Source organism: Somniosus microcephalus, chromosome 19, assembly GCF_052327205.1.
Source record: "Somniosus microcephalus isolate GS21.2 chromosome 19, FLI_Smic_1.0, whole genome shotgun sequence".
Lineage (NCBI taxonomy): Eukaryota > Metazoa > Chordata > Chondrichthyes > Squaliformes > Somniosidae > Somniosus > Somniosus microcephalus.
This window is the reverse complement of record NC_141005.1, coordinates 76521349-76543414: the sequence shown is the minus strand read 5'-3', so window position 1 is coordinate 76543414 and position 22066 is coordinate 76521349. Positions and strand designations below refer to the sequence as shown.

The 22066-nt window shown below is 49.7% G+C and overlaps 2 protein-coding genes across 3 annotated transcripts in view; both read right to left on the bottom strand.

Annotated features, from left to right (window-relative positions):
- LOC147104924 (serine/threonine-protein phosphatase 4 catalytic subunit-like) overlaps positions 1-22066 on the bottom strand; it is an 847849-nt gene that overhangs the window by 198657 nt on the left and 627126 nt on the right. The gene's annotated exons all lie outside the window — the stretch shown is intronic.
- LOC147104926 (glutathione hydrolase 5 proenzyme-like) overlaps positions 1-22066 on the bottom strand; it is a 141928-nt gene that overhangs the window by 45288 nt on the left and 74574 nt on the right. The gene's annotated exons all lie outside the window — the stretch shown is intronic.

Here is a 22066-nt window from a genome sequence, read left to right as displayed (position 1 = left end):
CACGGGTTAGATACAGAGTATAGCTCCCTCTACACTGTCCATTCAAACACCCCCAGGACAGGTACAACACGGGTTAGTTACAGAGTAAAGCTCCCTCTACACTGTCCCTTCAAACACTCCCAGGGCAGGTACAGCACAGGTTAGATACAGAGTAAAGCTCCCTCTACACTGTCCCATCAAACACTCCCAGGCCAAGTACTGCATGGGTTAGATACAGAGTAAAGCTCCCTCTACACTGTCCCATCAAACACTCCCAGGTCAGGTACAACACGGGTTAGATACAGAGTAAAGCTCCCTCTACACTGTCCCCATCAAACATTCCCAGGGCAGGTACAGCACAGGTTAGGTACAGAGTAAAGCTCCCACTACACTGTCTGTTCAAACACCCCCAGGACAGGTACAGCACAGGTAAGATACAGAGTAAAGCTCCCTCTACACTGTCCCATCAAACACTCCCAGGGCAGGTACAGCACAGGTTAGGTACAGAGTAAAGCTCCCTCTACACTGTCTCATCAAACACCCCCAGGACAGGTACAGCACGGTTAGATACAGAGTAAAGCTCCCTCAACACTGTCCCATCAAACACTCCCAGAGCAGGTACAGCATGGGTTAGATACAGAGTAAAGCTCCCTCTCCACTGTCCCATCAAACGCTCCCAGGCCAAGTACGGCACGGGTTAGATACAGAGTAAAGCTCCCTCTACACTGTCCCATCATATACGCCCAGGGCAGGTACAGCACGGGTTAGATACAGAGTAAAGCTCCCTCTACACTGTCCCATCATATACGCCCAGGGCAGGTACAGCACAGGTTAGATACAGAGTAAAGCTCCCTCTCCACTGTCCCATCATACCCTCCCAGGCCAAGTACGGCACGGGTTAGATACAGAGTAAAGCTCCCTCTACACTGTCCCATCATACCCTCCCAGGCCAAGTACGGCACGGGTTAGATACAGAGTAAAGCTCCCTCTACACTGTCCCACCAAACACTCCCAGCTCAGGTACAGCACGGGTTAGAGTAAAGCTCCCTCTACACTGTCCCATCAAACACTCCCAGGACAGGTACAACACGAGTTAGATACAGGGTAAAGCTCCCTCTACACTGTCCCATGAAACACTCCCAGGGCAGGTACAGCATGGGTTAGATAGAGAGTGAAGCTCCCTCTACACTGTCCCATCAAACACTCCCAGGGCAGGTGTAGTGTCCGTCAGTAGTAAGACACAGACTGCAGGAGAATGGTACAACAGGTGTTTACTCAATGTGGCTCACTCTGGAACTGACTGTACAGATTTCTACTCAGTGCTATATACAGGTGTGGTCACTGCCGGTACTACAGTATACACAAGCTGTAAAAAGTGTTCCCCCCTTAAAGGTATATACATTACAATTCCTCCCCTTTTAGGTTAACAGTACCATAACACTCATTTAACAATTAAATATCAAACTAATTACAATTAACACTTTTAACATACGTTAGCTGAAAATAGTCCATTTATATATTCAGTCTTTGGGGAGGCTTCCTGATCCTTTCTGGATAGCGCCTTTCCCGAGTGTCTCGCTCTTGGTGCGGAGGCGATTCTGGCACCCTGTCGTCGGTTGGGTCATCAGCTTCCGATGCTACTGTTTCTGGGGTAGATGCGACCTGTACGTTGGGTTTCTCACCAGGTGCGTATGGGCGAGGCATGGGGTTGACTTGTTCCTGTGACTCTAGGATCTGGTCAGCATGGCGTCTTACGATGTTCTCCCCAACGTCCACTGTGTACAGTAGTGGGCCCTGCCGTGTGCATATCGTTCCTGGCTGCCATTTTTCTGTTCGGTAGTCGCGGGCCAAGACTGGTTGCCCTACATTGAAGCTCCTTGTTGGCTTCTCATGGATGTGCTGGAATTGCTTACTCTCAACATCTCTTCGTACGTTTGGTCTGAGCAAATCCAGGCGAGATCTTAACCTTCGGTTAAAGAACATCATGGCCGGGGCCTGGTTGGTGACTGCATGTGTCGCATTCCGGTAGGCAAACAGGAAATTGTCCACCTTATGCTGCAGCGGAATGTTGTCATTGTACATAGCCTTTATTGCCTTCTTAAAGGTTTGTACGAACCTCTCAGCCAATCCATTTGTGGCTTGATGATACGGGGCGGATGTGTAATGCCTTACCCCATTCTTCTGCATAAGCCTCAGGAACTCTTCGGACACAAACTGTGGACCGTTATCAGAGCAAATCTGTTCTGGCAAGCCGTTCCTGGCAAAAATGGTCCGTAGGACTGTAATAGTTTTCTCCGTGGTGGTGGAGGACATTTTGATGACCTCAGGCCATTTCGAGTGCGCATCCACGGCTATTAAAAACACTGAGTCCATGAGTGGACCAGCAAAATCAATATGCACCCGTTGCCATGGAGATGAGGGCCACTCCCATGGGTGTAGAGGGGCATGTGGTGGTGGATATTGGACTCTCTGGCGTCCTGAGCAGCTCTTGGTCAGGTCCTCGATTTGTTTATCGATTCCCGGCCACCATACATAAGCCCTGGCTAGGCTTTTCATTTTTACCCCTCCCAGATGACCCTCATGAAGCTCATCCCTTAACTTGGGTGGAATTACCACTCGGGATCCACACATCCAGGTCCCCCGGCACACTGACAGCTGTTCTCTTCTTGTCGAGAATGCTGGCAACAGTGAGTCGCCATGTGCTGGCCATCCCTTCACCGTCAAATCATATACCCGAGACAGTGTCAGGTCATTTCGGGTCTCCTTTTCTATACGAGCGTTAGTTACCGGTAGGTATTCAACTATAGTCGAATGAAATATTTCGACAGGATCCACTGCTGGTGCTTCCTCCGCAGTAGGCAGTGGCAGGCGTGATAGCCCATCAGCATTTCCATGTTGTTTCGTGCCCTTATATTCAATCTCATAGTGGTGCACCCCTAGAAAGAGTGGCCATCTTTGTAGTCGTTGCGCAGTCATCACCGGAACGCCCTTCTTCGGATTAAAAATGGAGACAAGAGGCTGGTGGTCAGTCAGCAAGGTGAATTTCTGCCCGTGCAGATAGTGATTGAACTTTTTCACTCCCCACACTAGGCTGAGGGCTTCCCTGTCAATCTGGGCGTAGTTACGCTCGGCTGAGGTTAGTGATCATGACGCAAAGGCTATTGGCCTCTCGGAGCCGTCCGAGAATTTGTGCGACAGCACCGCTCCAATACCGTAGGGTGACGCATCACACACCAACCAAATTGGTAGTGCTGGGTTGAAATGGGCCAATACCTCTTTCAATGTGATTAGTGTTTTGCTCTTCTGGAAAGCTCGTTTACATTCGTCACTCCACTTCCATGGCACTCCAGTTTGCAGTAGGGTGTTCAGTGGGTGTAGTATTGTAGACAAATTTGGCAAGAACTTATGGTAGTAGTTTACCAGCCCGAGGAACGATCTCAGTTGTGACACGTTTTCCGGTGCTGGAGCCTTGACTACTGCCTCAATCTTTTCTGGGGACTTATGTAACCCGTCTTTATCGATAACGTGGCCACAATACGAGATCTGTTTTTTAAAAAACTCGCATTTTGGGCGGTTAGCTCGGAGCCCATATTCCTTCAATCTAGTGAGCACCTGCTCCAGGTTGGCAAGGTGATCACTGTCATTTTCGTCCGTGACCAGGATGGGTCCCTGGGATCCCTTGCAGGACTTGTTCCATTGCCCTTTGCCAAATAGCCAGAGCTGATGCTACCCCGAATACCAGCCAGTTGTATTGGTAGAGACCTTAATGGGTGTTGATTGCGAGGTATTTTTTTGATGCTTCTTCTACCTCCATTTGCAGATACGCCTGGGCCAGATCAATCTTAGTGAAGCGTTTCCCTCCAGATAGCGAGGCGAAAATATCTTCAATCCGCGGAAGTGGATATTGCACGGTGTGAAGGACTGGGTTCACTGTTACCTTAAAGTCCCCACAGATGCGAACCTTCCTTGGTTCCCCAGGCATGCTGTTCAATGACTTTTTCATCACAGGGACGATGGGTGTAGCCCACTCGCTCCAGTCTACCTTGGACAGTACTCCTGAACGTTCCAAACTCTCCAGCTCTGCTTCGACAGCTGGGCAGATCGCATAAAAAATTTTGGGCTTGCGTTTTCTTTGATTTTAACTGTTGCTGTCATGCCTTTTAGTGTTCCGAGTCCTTGCTGGAACACTTCTTGCGCGTCGGTTAGGATCTTGGACAGTCGCCCAGGTGTGACGTCGTCATCCTTTTTGGCAGCCACAGTCAGTGCTTGTATGGAATGCCAATCCAGCTGTATTTTCCGGATCCATTCACGTCCCAGTAATGGTGGTCCTCCATCTTGCAATACATACAGGTCTAGTTTTGGTATTTCCTTACCGTTATATATAACGGTCACCCTTATTTTTCCTTTGGTGTAGACTTTTTTCCCCATGTACGTCTTCAAAATAATTTTTGTGTCTCTCAAGGGTATGTGTGAAAATAGCCGCTCGTAGTCCCGTCGGTTTATGACTGTTAGGGCTGATCCTGTGTCCAATTCCATTTTTACCTGGACTCCTGCTATCTTGAGAGTGACCCAAATGGTTCGGTGATCCTCCGTTTTGATCACATTCTGTAGTTTCAGACAACTCAGCTCCCTGTTTTCGGAGTCGGTATCACTCTTTTGTTCGTCTGAACTATTCTCCGTCACCTTATGTACCTTCTTGTACTTTTCTTCTGGAGATTTCTTATTGCTGGTTTTCTTTCCCGACCTGCAGACTTGTGCTATGTGTCCTACTTTTCCACACTGTCTGCACACTTTATCTTTGAACCAGCAATCATTGTGGTCGTGTGTTGTTCTGCCATAGTGATAGCACTTCTCTGTTCTGTATGACATTTCGTTTGAGTCTCTGCTTGATGACTGGGCGGTTGCCCGTGGTCAACGCCCGTGTCTCTGGCCTTGACCTCCAATCTACTGGTCTCCAGGAACGAATCCCTGGGAGGTGATGCAGAGTTGCAGGTAGGATCGAATCTGCCTCGTCGCCAATGTTGTGTCCGTCAGTAGTAAGACACAGACTGCAGGAGAACGGTACAACAGGTGTTTACTCAACGTGGCTCACTCTGGAACTGACTGTACAGATTACTACTCAGTGCTATATACAGGTGTGGTCACTGCTGGTACTACAGTATACATGAGCTGTAAAAAGTAGTTCCCCCCTTAAAAGGTATATACATTACAACAGGTACAGCACGGGTTAGAGTAAAGCTCCCTCTACACTGTCCCATCAAACACTCCCAGGGCAGGTACAGCACGGGTTAGATACAGGGTAAAGCTCCCTCTATACTGTCCCATCAAATACTCCCAGAGCAGGTACAGCACGGGTTAGATACAGAGTAAAGCTCCCTCTACACTGTCCCATGAAACATTCCCAGGGCAGGTACAGCACGGGTTAGATACAGAGTAAAGCTCCCTCTAAACTGTCCCATAAAATACTTCCAGAGCAGGTACAGCACGGGTTAGATACAGAGTAAAGCTCCCTCTACACTGTCCCATGAAACACTCCCAGGGCAGGTACAGCATGGGTTAGATACAGAGTAAAGCTCCCTCTACACTGTCCCATCAAACACTCCCAGGGCAGGTACAGCACGGGTTAGATACAGAGTAAAGCTCCCCCTACACTGTCCCATCAAACACTCCCAGGGCAGGTACAGCATGGGTTAGATACAGAGTAAAGCTCCCTCTACACTGTCCCATCAAACAATCTCAGGGCAGGTACAGCATGGGTTAGATACAGAGTAAAGCTCCCTCTACACTGTCCCATCAAACACTCCCAGGACAGGTACAGCACGGGTTAGATACAGAGTAAAGCTCCCTCTACACTGTCCCATCAAACACTCCCAGGGCAGGTACAGCACAGGTTAGATACAGAGTAAAGCTCCCTCTACACTGTCCCATCAAACACTCCCAGGGCAGGTACAGCACGGGTTAGATACAGAGTAAAGCTCCCTCTACACTGTCCCATCAAACACTCCCAGGGCAGGTACAGCACGGGTTAGATACAGAGTAAAGCTCCCTCTACACTGTCCCATCAAACACTCCCAGGGCAGGTACAGCACGGGTTAGATACAGAGTAAAGCTCCCTCTACACTGTCCCATCAAACACCCCCAGGGCAGGTGCAGCATAGGTTAGATACAGAGTAAAGCTCCCTCTACACTGTCCCATCAAACACTCCCAGGGCAGGTGCAGCATAGGTTAGATACAGAGTAAAGCTCCCTCTACACTGTCCCATCAAACACTCCCAGGGCAGGTACAGCACGGGTTAGATACAGAGTAAAGCTCCCTCTACACTGTCCCATCAAACACTCCCAGGGCAGGTACAGCACAGGTTAGATACAGAGTAAAGCTCACTCTACACTGTCCCATCAAACACTCCCAGGGCAGGTACAGCACGGGTTAGATACAGAGTAAAGCTCCCTCTACACTGTCCCATCAAACACCCCCAGGGCAGGTACAGCACGGGTTAGATACAGAGTAAAGCTCCCTCTACACTGTCCCATCAAACACTCCCAGGGCAGGTACAGCACGGGTTAGATACAGAGTAAAGCTCCCTCTACACTGTCCCATCAAACACTCCCAGGGCAGGTACAGCACAGGTTAGATACAGAGTAAAGCTCCCTCTACACTGTCCCATCAAACACTCCAGGGCAGGGACAGCACGGGTTAGATACAGAGTAAAGCTCCCTCTACACTGTCCCATCAAACACTCCCAGGACAGGTACAGCACGGGTTAGATACAGAGTAAAGCTCCCTCTACAGTGTCCCATCAAACACTCCCAGGGCAGGTACAGCACGGGTTAGATACAGAGTAAAGCTCCCTCTACACTGTCCCATCAAACACTCCCAGGGCAGGTACAGCACGGGTTAGATACAGAGTAAAGCTCCCTCTACACTGTCCCATCAAACACTCCCAGGGCAGGTACAGCACGGGTTAGATACAGAGTAAAGCTCCCTCTACACTGTCCCATCAAACACCCCCAGGGCAGGTACAGCACAGGTTAGATACAGAGTAAAGCTCCCTCTACACTGTCCCATCAAACACTCCCAGGGCAGGAACAGCACGGGTTAGATACAGAGTAAAGCTGCCTCTACACTGTCCCATCAAACACCCCCAGGGCAGGTACAGCACGGGTTAGATACAGAGTAAAGCTCCCTCTACACTGTCCCATCAAACACTCCAAGGGCAGGAACAGCACGGGTTAGATACAGAGTAAAGCTCCCTCTACACTGTCCCATCAAACACTCCCAGGGCAGGTACAGCACGGGTTAGATACAGAGTAAAGCTCCCTCTACACTGTCCCATCAAACACTCCCAGGGCAGGTACAGCACAGGTTAGATACAGAGTAAAGCTCCCTCTACACTGTCCCATCAAACACTCCCAGGGCAGGTACAGCACGGGTTAGATACAGAGTAAAGCTCCCTCTACACTGTCCCATCAAACACCCCCAGGGCAGGTACAGCACAGGTTAGATACAGAGTAAAGCTCCCTCTACACTGTCCCATCAAACACTCCCAGGGCAGGTACAGCACAGGTTAGATACAGAGTAAAGCTTCCTCTACACTGTCCCATCAAACACTCCCGGGGCAGGTACAGCACGGGTTAGATACAGAGTAAAGCTCCCTCTACACTGTCCCATCAAACACTCCCAGGGCAGGTACAGCACAGGTTAGATACAGAGTAAAGCTCCCTCTACACTGTCCCATCAAACACCCCCAGGGCAGGTACAGCATGGGTTAGATACGGAGTACAGCTCCCTCTACACTGTCCCATCAAACACTCCCAGGGCAGGTACAGCACGGGTTAGATACAGAGTAAAGCTCCCTCTACACTGTCCCGTCAAACACTCCCAGGGCAGGAACAGCACGGGTTAGATACTGAGTAAAGCTCCCTCTACACTGTCCCATCAAACACTCCCAGGGCAGGAACAGCACGGGTTAGATACAGAGTAAAGCTCCCTCTACACTGTCCCATCAAACACTCCCAGGGCAGGTACAGCACGGGTTAGATACTGAGTAAAGCTCCCTCTACACTGTCCCATCCAACACTCCCAGGGCAGGTACAGCATGAGTTAGATACAGAGTAAAGCTCCCTCTACACTGTCCCATCAAACACTCCCAGGGCAGGAACAGCACGGGTTAGATACAGAGTAAATCTCCCTCTTCACTGTCCCATCAAACACTCCCAGGGCAGGTACAGCACAGGTTAGATACAGAGTAAATCTCCCTCTTCACTGTCCCATCAAACACTCCCAGGGCAGGTACAGCACGGGTTAGATACAGAGTAAAGCTCCCTCTACACTGTCCCGTCAAACACTCCCAGGGCAGGTACAGCACGGGTTAGATACAGAGTAAAGCTCCCTCTACACTGTCCCATCAAACACTCCCAGGGCAGGTACAGCACAGGTTAGATACTGAGTAAAGCTCCCTCTACACTGTCCCATCCAACACTCCCAGGGCAGGTACAGCATGAGTTAGATACAGAGTAAAGCTCCCTCTACACTGTCCCATCAAACACTCCCAGGGCAGGTACAGCACGGGTTAGATACAGAGTAAATCTCCCTCTTCACTGTCCCATCAAACACTCCCAGGGCAGGTACAGCACAGGTTAGATACAGAGTAAATCTCCCTCTTCACTGTCCCATCAAACACTCCCAGGGCAGGTACAGCACGGGTTAGATACAGAGTAAAGCTCCCTCTACACTGTCCCATCAAACACTCCCAAGGCAGGTACAGCACGGGTTAGATACAGAGTAAAGCTCCCTCTACACTGTCCCATCAAACACTCCCAGGGCAGGTACAGCACGGGTTAGATACAGAGTAAAGCTCCCTCTACACTGTCCCATCAAACACTCCCAAGGCAGGTACAGCACGGGTTAGATACAGAGTAAAGCTCCCTCTACACTGTCCCATCAAACACTCCCAGAGCAGGTACAGCACGGGTTAGATACAGAGTAAAGCTCCCTCTACACTGTCCCGTCAAACACTCCCAGGGCAGGTACAGCACGGGTTAGATACAGAGTAAAGCTCCCTCTACACTGTCCCATCAAACACTCCCAGGGCAGGTACAGCACGGGCTAGATACAGAGTAAAGCTCCCTCTACACTGTCCCATCAAACACTCCCAGAGCAGGTATAGCACGGGTTAGATACAGAGTAAAGCTCCCTCTACACTGTCCCATCAAACACTCCCAGGGCAGGTACAGCACGGGTTAGATACAGAGTAAAGCTCCCTCTACACTGTCCCATCAAACACTCCCAGAGCAGGTACAGCACGGGTTAGATACAGAGTAAAGCTCCCTCTACACTGTCCCTTCAAACACTCCCAGGGCAGGTACAGCACGGGTTAGATACAGAGTAAAGCTCCCTCTACACTGTCCCATCAAACACCCCCAGGGCAGGTACAGCACAGGTTAGATACAGAGTAAAGCTCCCTCTACACTGTCCCATCAAACACTCCCAGGGCAGGTACAGCACGGGTTAGATACAGAGTAAAGCTCCCTCTACACTGTCCCTTCAAACACTCCCAGGGCAGGTACAGCACGGGTTAGATACAGAGTAAAGCTCCCTCTACACTGTCCCATCAAACACTCCCAGGGCAGGTACAGCACGGGTTAGATACAGGGTAAAGCTCCCTCTACACTGTCCCCTCAAACACTCCCAGGGCAGGTACAGCACGGGTTAGATACAGAGTAAAGCTCCCTCTACACTGTCCCATCAAACACTCCCAGGGCAGGTACAGCACGGGTTAGATACAGAGTAAAGCTCCCTCTACACTGTCCCATCAAACTCTCCCAGGGTAGGTACAGCACGGGTTAGATACAGAGTAAAGCTCCCTCTACAGTGTCCCATCAAACACTCCCAGGGCAGGTACAGCACGGGTTAGATACAGAGTGAAGCTCCCTCTACACTGTCCCATCAAACACTCCCAGGGCAGGTACAGCACGGGTTAGATACAGAGTAAAGCTCCCTCTACACTGTCCCATCAAACACTCCCAGGGCAGGTACAGCACGGGTTAGATACAGAGTAAAGCTCCCTCAACACTGTCCCATCAAACACTCCCAGGGCAGGTACAGCACAGGTTAGATACAGAGTAAAGCTCCCTCTACACTGTCCCATCAAACACTCCCAGGGCAGGTACAGCCCGGGTTAGATACAGAGTAAAGCTCCCTCTACACTGTCCCATCAAACACTCCCAGGGCAGGTACAGCCCGGGTTAGATACAGAGTAAAGCTCCCTCTACACTGTCCCCATCAAACACTCCCAGGGCAGGTACAGCATGGGTTAGATACAGAGTAAAGCTCCCTCTACACTGTCCCCATCAAACACTCCCAGGGCAGGTACAGCACGGGTTAGATACAGAGTAAAGCTCCCTCTACACTGCCCCATCAAACACTCCCAGGGCAGGTACAGCACGGGTTAGATACAGAGTAAAGCTCCCTCTACACTGTCCCATCAAACACTCCCAGGGCAGGTACAGCACGGGGTTAGATACAGAGTAAAGCTCCCTCTACACTGTCCCATCAAACACTCCCAGGGCAGGTACAGCACGGGTTAGATACAGAGTAAAGCTCCCTCTACACTGTCCCATCAAACACTCCCAGGGCAGGTACAGCATGGGTTAGATACAGAGTAAAGCTCCCTCTACACTGTCCCATCAAACACTCCCAGGGCAGGTACAGCACGGGTTAGATACAGAGTAAAGCTCCCTATACACTGGCCCATCAAACACTCCCAGGGCAGGTACAGCACGGGTTAGATACAGAGTAAAGCTCCCTCTACACTGTCCCGTCAAACACTCCCAGGGCAGGTACAGCACGGGGTTAGATACAGAGTAAAGCTCCCTCTACACTGTCCCATCAAACACCCCCAGGGCAGGTACAGCACGGGTTAGATACAGAGTAAAGCTCCCTCTACACTGTCCCATCAAACACTCCCAGGGCAGGTACAGCACGGGTTAGATACAGAGTAAAGCTCCCTCTACACTGTCCCATCAAACACTCCCAGGGCAGGTACAGCACGGGGTAGATACAGAGTAAAGCTCCCTCTACACTGTCCCCATCAAACACTCCCAGGGCAGGTACAGCACGGGGTTAGATACAGAGTAAAGCTCCCTCTACACTGTCCCATCAAACACTCCCAGGGCAGGTACAGCACGGGTTAGATACAGAGTAAAGCTCCCTCTACACTGTCCCATCAAACACTCCCAGGGCAGGTCCAGCACGGGGTAGATACAGAGTAAAGCTCCCTCTACACTGTCCCGTCAAACACTCCCAGGGCAGGTACAGCACGGGTTAGATACAGAGTAAAGCTCCCTCTGCACTGTCCCATCAAACACTCCCAGGACAGGTACAGCACGGGTTAGATACAGAGTAAAGCTGCCTCTACACTGTCCCATCAAACACTCCCAGGGCAGGTACAGCACGGGTTAGATACAGAGTAAAGCTCCCTCTACACTGTCCCATCAAACACTCCCAGGGCAGGTACAGCACGGGTTAGATACAGAGTAAAGCTCCCTCTACACTGTCCCATCAAACACTCCCAGGGCAGGTCCAGCACGGGGTAGATACAGAGTAAAGCTCCCTCTACACTGTCCCATCAAACACTCCCAGGGCAGGTACAGCACGGGTTAGATACAGAGTAAAGCTCCCTCTACACTGTCCCATCAAACACTCCCAGGACAGGTACAGCACGGGTTAGATACAGAGTAAAGCTCCCTCTACACTGTCCCATCAAACACTCCCAGGACAGGTACAGCACGGGTTAGATACAGAGTAAAGCTCCCTCTACACTGTCCCATCAAACACTCCCAGGGCAGGTACAGCACGGGTTAGATACAGAGTAAAGCTCCCTCTACACTGTCCCATCAAACACTCCCAGGGCAGGTACAGCACGGGTTAGATACAGAGTAAAGCTCCCTCTACACTGTCCCATCAAACACTCCCAGGGCAGGTCCAGCACGGGTTAGATACAGAGTAAAGCTCCCTCTACACTGTCCCATCAAACACTCCCAGGGCAGGTACAGCACGGGTTAGATACAGAGTAAAGCTCCCTCTACACTGTCCCATCAAACACTCCCAGGGCAGGTACAGCACGGGTTAGATACAGAGTAAAGCTCCCTCTACACGGTCCCATCAAACACTCCCAGGGCAGGTACAGCACGGGTTAGATACAGAGTAAAGCTCCCTCTACACTGTCCCATCAAACACTCCCAGGGCAGGTACAGCACGGGTTCGATACAGAGTAAAGCTCCCTCTACACTGTCCCATCAAACACTCACAGGGCAGGTACAGCACGGGTTAGATACAGAGTAAAGCTCCCTCTACACTGTCCCATCAAACACTCCCAGGGCAGGTACAGCACGGGTTAGATACAGAGTAAAGCTCCCTCTACACTGTCCCATCAAACACTCCCAGGGCAGGTACAGCACGGGTTAGATACAGAGTAAAGCTCCCTCTACACTGTCCCATCAAACACTCCCAGGGCAGGTACAGTACGGGTTAGATACAGAGTAAAGCTCCCTCTACACTGTCCCATCAAACACTCCCAGGGCAGGTACAGCACGGGTTAGATACAGAGTAAAGCTCCCTCTACACTGTCCCATCAAACACTCCCAGGACAGGTACAGCACGGGTTCGATACAGAGTAAAGCTCCCTCTACACTGTCCCATCAAACACTCCCAGGGCAGGTACAGCACGGGTTCGATACAGAGTAAAGCTCCCTCTACACTGTCCCATCAAACACTCCCAGGGCAGGTACAACACGGGGTAGATACAGAGTAAAGCTCCCTCTACACTGTCCCATCAAACACTCCCAGGACAGGTACAGCACGGGTTAGATACAGAGTAAAGCTCCCTCTACACTGTCCCATCAAACACTCCCAGGGCAGGTACAGCACGGGGTAGATACAGAGTAAAGCTCCCTCTACACTGTCCCATCAAACACTCCCAGGGCAGGTACAGCACGGGGTTAGATACAGAGTAAAGCTCCCTCTACACTGTCCCATCAAACACCCCCAGGGCAGGTACAGCACGGGTTAGATACAGAGTAAAGCTCCCTCTACACTGTCCCATCAAACACCCCCAGGGCAGGTACAGCACGGGTTAGATACAGAGTAAAGCTCCCTCTACACTGTCCCATCAAACACTCCCAGGGCAGGTACAGCACGGGTTAGATACAGAGTAAAGCTCCCTCTACACTGTCCCATCAAACACTCCCAGGGCAGGTACAGCACGGGGTAGATACAGAGTAAAGCTCCATCTACACTGTCCCATCAAACACTCCCAGGGCAGGTCCAGCACGGGGTAGATACAGAGTAAAGCTCCCTCTACACTGTCCCGTCAAACACTCCCAGGGCAGGTACAGCACGGGTTAGATACAGAGTAAAGCTCCCTCTACACTGTCCCATCAAACACTCCCAGGGCAGGTACAGCACGGGGTAGATACAGAGTAAAGCTCCCTCTACACTGTCCCATCAAACACTCCCAGGGCAGGTACAGCACGGGTTCGATACTGTGGAGGAGGAATTCCTGGAGATGGATTCCTGGACCAATATGTCGAGGAACCAACTAGGGATCAGGCCATCTTAGACTGGGTATTATGCAATGAGAAAAGATTAATTAGCAATCTTGTTGTGCGAGGCCCCTTGGTTCGGAGCAATCATAATATGATAGAATTCTTCATTAAGATGGAGAGTGAAGTAGTTGACTCAGAGACTAAGGTCGTGAATTTAAATAAAGGGAACTATGATGGTATGAGGCGCGAGTTGGTTAGGATTAATTGGGGAACGTTACTCAAAGGGGTGACGGTGGATAGGTAATGGCAAACACTCAAAGATCGCATGGATGAACTACAGAATTTGTTTATCCCAGTTTGGCATAAAAATAAATCAAAAAAGGTGACACATCCGTGGCTAACAAGGGAAATTAGGGATAACATAAGATCCAAAGAGAGGACATATAAATTGGCCAAAAAAAGCAGTAAACCTGAGGATTGGGAGCAGTTTAGGATTCAGCAAAGGAGGACAAAGTGATTAATTAAGAAAGGGAAAATAGATTATGAAAGTAAGCTTGCAGGGAACATAAAAACTGACTGTAAAAGCTTTTATAGATATGTGAAGAGAAAAAGATTGGTGAAGTCAAGCGTAGGTCCCTTAGTCAGAATCAGGGGAATTTATAATGGGGAACAAAGAAATGGTTGACCAATTATAAATACATATTTTGGTTCTGTCTTCACAAAGAAGGACACTAATAACCTCCCAGAGATGTCGGGGAACATAGGGACTAATGAGAGGGAGGAACTGAAAGAAATCAGTATTTGTAGGGAAATGGTGTTGGGGAAGTTGACGGGTTTGAAGGCCGATAAATCCCCAGGGCCTGATAATCTACATCCTAGGGTACTTAAGGAAGTGGCCCTGGAGACAGTAGATGCATTGCTGGTCATCTTCCAGAACTCGATAGACTCTGGAACAGTACCCATGGTTTGGAGGGTAGCTAATGTTACCCCACTATTCAAAAAAGGTGGTAGAGAAAAAGCGGGGAATTATAGACCGGTAAGCCTGACATCGGTAGTGGGGAAAATGCTAGAGTTTGTAATGTATGTACCTTTAAGGGGGGAACTACTTTTTACAGCTCATTTATACTGTAGTACCGGCAGTGACCACACCTGTATATAACGCCGAGTAGTAATCTGTACAGATCAGTTGCAGTCTGAGTCACGTTGAGTAAACACCTATTGTACCGTTCTCCGCAGTCTGTGTCTTCTTATACACGGACGTAACATTGGCGACGAGGCAGGTTCGAACCTACCTGCAACTCTGCATCACCTCCCGGGGATTCGTTCCTGGAGATCAGTGGATTGGAGGTCAAGGCCAGAGACTCGGGCGTCGACCACGGGCAACCGCCCAGTCATCCAGCAGAGACTCGAGAATTGCGGGGGAGGCTGTCGAGAGCCAGGCTTGGCTTTCCAGTCGAGGTGGTACAGCGAAACGGGCTGGCAACAGGTACTGCGCAGACCCTTCCCGGACAGCGGCGGGCTAGCGCCCGACCAAGCGGCACAACAAAGGGCTGAGCAGCGTTGACGGGGGAGAGAGAGGGCAGAGCGCACAGGGCGCAGCCGGTGTTCAGGGGCCGAGCAGCGTCGGAGAGAGGGAGAGAGAGACGTGAAGAAACCCGCGAGGCACCGCCATTGCCACGAGGACCGCCGAGAGCGGCGTCGGCAGCAGCGGGGGAGGAAGGAAAGCGCGGGAGACGCCATTTTAAGCCATTGGGAGACACCATTTTAAACCACACCCAAAATGCCGAAGAGTGGCAGTATCACCGCATTTGACAATGAAGTCGAAGATTCGACTACATATGTCGAACAAATAGAGGTGTACTGCAAGGCAAATGGGGTGTCAGATGACAAGCAAGCGTCGGTATTGTTAAATTTAATGGGTGCAAAGACATATGGTTTATTACAAAATCTAGTAACCCCAACGAAGCCAATGGAAAAGAGTTTTGAAGACATAGTAACGATACTAAAGGAACATTTAAACCCCACACCGCTGCGGATAGCAGAAAGATTCAAGTTTCACAAACGGAACCAGCATAAGGATGAAAGCAATGCTGATTATTTAACAGAACTGCGCAAACTATCGAAACACTGCCAGTTTGGAGCGGGACTGACAGATGCCTTAAGGGACAAGTTTGTGTGTGGGCTTCAAAGTGAAGGAACCCAGAAACGGCTTTTATCTGAAAAGGACCTTACGCTAGAAAAGGCTTTCAGCATTGCGGTATCATATGAAGCAGCAGCACAGGGCGCTGCAGAGATACAACAGAGACCGCAAGAATATGGCACAAACGAAATGTCATATGGAACAGAGAAGTGCTATCGCTGCGGCAGAACAACACACGACCAGAATGATTGCTGGTTCAAAGACAAAGTGTGCAGAGAGTGTGGAAAAGCAGGACACATAGCACGAGTCTGCAGGTCGGGAAAGAATACCAGCAATAAGAAACCTACTAAAGGAAAGTACCAGAAGGTACATAAGATGACGGAGAATAGTTCAGACGAACAAAAGAGTGATAATGACTCCGAAAGCAGGGAACCGAGTTGTCTGAAACTACATAATGTGATCACAACGGAGGATCACCGAACCATTTGGGTCACTCTCAAGATAGCAGGAGTCCAGGTAAAGATGGAATTGGACACAGGATCAGCCCTAACAGTCATAAACCGACGGGACTACGAGCGGCTATTCTCACACATACCCTTGAGAGACACAAAAATTATTTTGAAGACGTACACGGGGCAAAATGTCTACCCCAAAGGAAAAATAAGGGTGACCGTTATATATAACGGTAAGGAAACACCAAAACTAGACCTGTATGTATTGCAAGATGGAGTACCACCATTACTGGGACGTGAATGGATCTGGAAAATACAACTGGATTGGCATTCCATACAGGCACTGGCTGTGGCTGACAAAGGATGACGACTTCACACCTGGGCGACTGTCAAAGACCCTAACTGACGCGAAAGAAGTGTTCCAGCAAGGACTCGGAACACTAAAAGGCATGACAGCGATGATTAAAATTGAAGAAAACGTAAGCCCAAAATTTTTTTAAGGCCAGACCGGTACCTTCTGCGATCCGCCCAGCCGTCGAAGCAGAGCTGGAGAGTCTGGAACGTTCAGGTGTACTGTCCAAGGTAGACTGGTGCGAGTGGGCTACACCCATCGTCCCGGTGATGAAAAAGTCGTTGAGCAGCACGCCTGGGGAACCAAAGAAGGTTTGCATCTGTGGGGACTTTAAGGTAACAGTGAACCCGGTCCTTCACACCGTACAATATCCACTTCCGCGGATTGAAGGTATTTTCGCCTCGCTATCTGGAGGAAAACGCTTCACTAAGATTGATCTGGCCCAGGCGTATCTGCAAATGGAGGTAGAAGAAGCATCAAAAAAATACCTCACAATCAACACCCATAAAGGTCTCTACCAATACAACCGGCTGGTATTCGGGGTAGCATCAGCTCCGGCTATTTGGCAGAGGGCAATGGAACAAGTCCTGCAAGGGATCCCAGGGACCCAGTGTTATTTGGACGACATCCTGGTCACGGGCGAAAATGACAGTGATCACCTTGCCAACCTGGAGCAGGTGCTCACTAGATTGCAGGAATATGGGCTCCGAGCTAACCGCCCCAAATGCGAGTTTTTTAGAAAACAAATCTCGTATTGTGGCCACGTTATTGATAATTGTGGCCACGTTATCCCCAGAAAAGACTGAGGCAGTAGTCAAGGCTCCAGCACCAGAAAATGTGTCACAACTGAGGTCATTCCTCGGGCTGGTAAACTACTGCCATAAGTTCTTGCCAAATTTGTCGACAATACTACACCCACTGAACACCCTACTGCAAACTGGGGTGCCATGGAAGTGGAGTGACGAATGTAGACGAGCTTTCCAGAAGAGCAAAACACTAATCACATTGAAAGAGGTATTGGCCCATTTCAACCCAGCATTACCAATTCGGTTGGCATGTGATGCGTCATCCTACGGCATTGGAGCGGTGCTGTCGCACAAATTCTCGGACGGCTCAGAGAGGCCAATAGCCTTTGCGTCACGATCACTAGCCTCAGCCGAGCGTAACTACGCCCAGATTGACAGGGAGGCCCTCAGCCTAGTGTGGGGAGTGAAAAAGTTCAATCACTATCTGCACGGGCAGAAATTCACCTTGCTGACTGATCACCAGCCTCTTGTCTCCATTTTTAATCCGAAGAAGGTCGTTCCGGTGATGACTGCGCAACGACTACAAAGATGGTCACTTTTTCTAGGGGCGCATCACTATGAGATTGAATATAAGGCACGAAACAGCATGGAAATGCTGATGGGCTATCACGCCTGCCACTGCCTACTGCGGAGGAAGCACCAGCAGTGGATCCTGTCGAAATATTCCATTCGACTATAGTTGAATACCTACCGGTAACTAACGCTGGTATCGAAAAGGAAACCCGAAATGACCCGACACTGTCTCGGGTATATGATTTGACGGTGAAGGGATGGCCAGCACATGGCGACTCACTGTTGCCAGCATTCTCGACAAGGAGAGAACAGCTGTCAGTGTGCCGGGGGACCTTGATGTGTGGATCCCGAGTGGTAATTCCACCCAAGTTAAGGGATAGAGTGCTCAATGAGCTTCATGAGGGTCATCTGGGCGGGGTCAAAATGAAAAGCCTAGCCAGGGCTTATGTGTGGTGGCCGGGAGTCAATAAACAAATCGAGGACCTGACCAAGAGCTGCTCAGGATGCCAGAAAGTCCAAAATGCACCACCACAGGCCCCTCTACACTCATGGGAGTGGCCCTCATCTCCATGGCAATGGGTGCATATTGATTTTGCTGGTCCATTCATGGACTCAGTGTTTTTAATAGCAGTGGATGCACACTCGAAATGGCCTGAGGTCATCAAAATGTCCTCCACCACCACGGAGAAAACTATTGCAGTCCTATGGACCATTTTTGCCAGGAATGGCTTGCCAGAACAGATTTGCTCCGACAACGGACCACAGTTTGTGTCTGAAGAGTTCCGGAGGTTCTTGAAAAAGAATGGGGTAAGGCATTACACATCCGCCCCATATCATCCAGCCACAAATGGATTGGCTGAGAGGTTCGTACAAACCTTTAAGAAGGCAATAAAGGCTATGTACAATGACAACATTCCGCTGCAGCACAAGGTGGACAATTTCCTGTTCGCCTACCGGAATGCGACACATGCAGTCACCAACCAGGCCCCAGCCATGATGTTCTTTAACCGAAGGTTAAGATCTCGCCTGGATTTGCTCAGACCAAACGTACGAAGAGATGTTGAGAGTAAGCAATTCCAGCACATCCATGAGAAGCCAACAAGGAGCTTCAATGTAGGGCAACCAGCCTTGGCCCGTGACTACCGAACAGAAAAATGGCAGCCAGGAACGATATGCACACGGCAGGGCCCACTAATGTACACAGTGGACGTTGGGGAGAGCATCGTGAGACGCCATGCTGACCAGATCTTAGAGTCACAGGAACAAGTCAACCCCATGCCTCGCCCATACGTACCTGGTGATGAACCCGACGTACAGGTAGCATCTACCCCAGAAACAGTAGCATCGGAAGCTGATGAACCAACCGACGACAGGGGGCCAGAATCGCCTCCGCACCAAGAGCAAGACACTTGGGAAAGGCGCTATCCAGAAAGGATCAAGAAGCCTCCCCAAAGACTGAATTTATAAATAGACTATTTTCAGCTAATGTTGCATGTTAAAAGTGTTCATTGTAATTAGTTTGATATTTAATTGTTAAATGAGTGTTATGGTACTGTTAATATCAAAGGGGAAGAATTGTAATGTATGTACCTTTAAGAGGGGAACTACTTTTTACAGCTCATGTATACTGTAGTACCGGCAGTGACCACACCTGTATATAACGTTGAGTAGTAATCTGTACAGATCAGTTGCAGTCTGAGCCATGTTGAGTAAACACCTATTGTACCGTTCTCCGCAGTGTCTTCTTATACACGGACGTAACAGAGTCCATTATAAAAGATGTCATAGCAGAGCACTTGGAAAGCAGTGGCAGGATCGGACAAAGTCAACATGGATTTACAAAAGGTAAATCGTGCTTGACTAATCTACTGGAATTTTTTGAGGATGTAACTGGTAAAATAGATCAGGGAGAACGAGTGGATGTGGTGTATTTGGACTTTCAGAAGGCTTTCGATAAGGTCCCGCATATGAGATTAGCGTGCAAATTTAAGGCACATGGGATTGGGGGCAAGGTATTGACTTGGATAGAGAACTGGTTGGCAGATAGAAAGCAAAGAGTTGGAATAAATGGGTCATTTTCCGAGTGGCAGGCAGTGACTAGTGGGGTACCACAAGGATCGGTCCTAGGACCCCAGCTGTTCACAATATATATTAATGATCTGGACGAGGGAATTGGATGTAATATCTCCAAATTTGTAGACGACACAAAGCTGGGTGGAAGGGTATGCTGTGAGGAGGATGTCGTGAAACTCCAGTACGATTTGGACAGGTTGGGTGATTGGGCAGAAACATGGCAAATGCACTATAATGTGGATAAATGTGAGGTTATCCACTTTGGTGGCAAAAACAGGAAGGCAGATTATTATTTGAATAGCAATAGATTGGGAGAAGGGGAAGTGCAAAGAGACCTGGGTGTTCTTGTGCACCAGTCGCTGAAGGTAAGCATGCAGGTGCAGCAGGCGGTTAAGAAGGCAAATGGTATGTTGGCCTTCGTAGCAAGAGGGTTCAAGTACAGGAACAAGGATGTCTTGCTGCAGTTGTACAGGGCCTTGTTGAGACCGCACCTTGAGTATTGTGTGCAGTTTTGGTTACCTTATCTGAGGAAGGATGTTCTTGCCATGGAAGGAGTGCAGCGAAGATTCACCAGGCTGATACCTGGGATGGCAGGAATGACATATGAGGAGAGATTGTGTCGATTGGGCTTATACTCACTGGAGTTTAGAAGATTGAGAGGGGATCTCATCGAAACCTATAAAATTCTGTCAGGCCTAGACAGACTAGATGCAGGAAGGATGTTTCCGATGGCCGGGGAGTCCAGAACCAGGGGTCATAGTCTAAGGATAAGGGGTAAGCCATTTAGGACTGAGATGAGGAGGAATTTCTTCACCCAGAGAGTGGTGAACCTGTGGAATTCTCTGCCACAGAGGGCGGTGGAGGCCAGTTCATTAAATTTATTCAAGAAAGAGTTGGATATATTTCTTAAGGCTAAAGGGATCAAGGGATATGGGGAGAAGGCAGGGACAGGGTACTGAATTTGGATGATCAGCCATGATCTCATTGAATGGCGGAGCAGGCTCGAGGGGCCGAATGGCCTACTCCTGCTCCTATCTTCTATGTTTCTATGTATTGTAATCAACCACCACCTAGACTGAAGGGTGTGTTGATGCGGGGTGGAGGACACAAGCACAGTCACAAGATTGGTAAATGAAAAACAGCAGTTAGCTGTGTTTTATTTTTAGAAAACGGGGAAAAAAGGTTCACGTCTGGCAAAATCCAAAAAACATATGACGTTGAAAAAGAAAAGTGAAGAACAAACCATCACCCACGGTGGTTAGGAAGGCAGTCCTTAAATCAATTTCCTCCAAAAAACAATAAGCCAGGGTTACTTTACCACTGGATCATTCTCAGCCGGTCCAGGGATCATATCAGGCTCTCAGGACTAAACAATATTCCACCCGGGCTCAACAGTAGACCTCTCTGTGGCAGCCGCAAGCCGGTCCTCAACAGCAGCCCTGGCCGTGTCCTGTCCTTCTCCCCAGGCACTGGCCCTGAAGGGATGCACTAGTTTGCTCAACAGCAGCCCTGTCCCTGTCCCCAGGCACTGGCCCTCTCCTGAGGCACTGGCCCTGAAGGGATGCACTAGTTTGCTCAACAGCAGTCCTAGTCCTGTTCCTGTTCCTGTTCCTGTTCCTGTCCCTGTCCCTGTCCCTGTCCCTGTCCCTGTCCCTGTCCCTGGGCACTGGCCTTCTCCCCAGGCACTGGCCCTGAAGGGATGCACTAGTTTGCCTTTTGAACTCCTGAGCTAATGGGTAGATTTGCCTCAGGTGTGTTGGAGGTGGGTGTGGCCTTCACCTGGACTGGAGTGAGAGGGGGACTTTGTCTCCATCTGGTGGCCACATACCGTCCATCCACCACAAACCGCCCCCATAGCTCACAGTATCTATGTAACTATACAGAGTAAATCTCCCTCTACACTGTCCCATCAAACACTCCCAGGGCAGGTACAGCACGGGTTAGATACAGAGTAAAGCTCCCTCTACACTGTCCCATCAAACAATCCCAGGGCAGGTACAGCACGGGTTAGATACAGAGTAAAGCTCCCTCTACACTGTCCCATCAAACACTCCCAGGGCAGGTGCAGCACGGGTTAGATATAAAGTGAGGCTCCCTCTACACTGTCCCATCATACACTCCCAGGCCAAGTACTGCACGGGTTAGATACAGGAGTAAAGCTCCCTCTACACTGTCGCATCAGACACTCCCAGGGCAGGTACAGCAC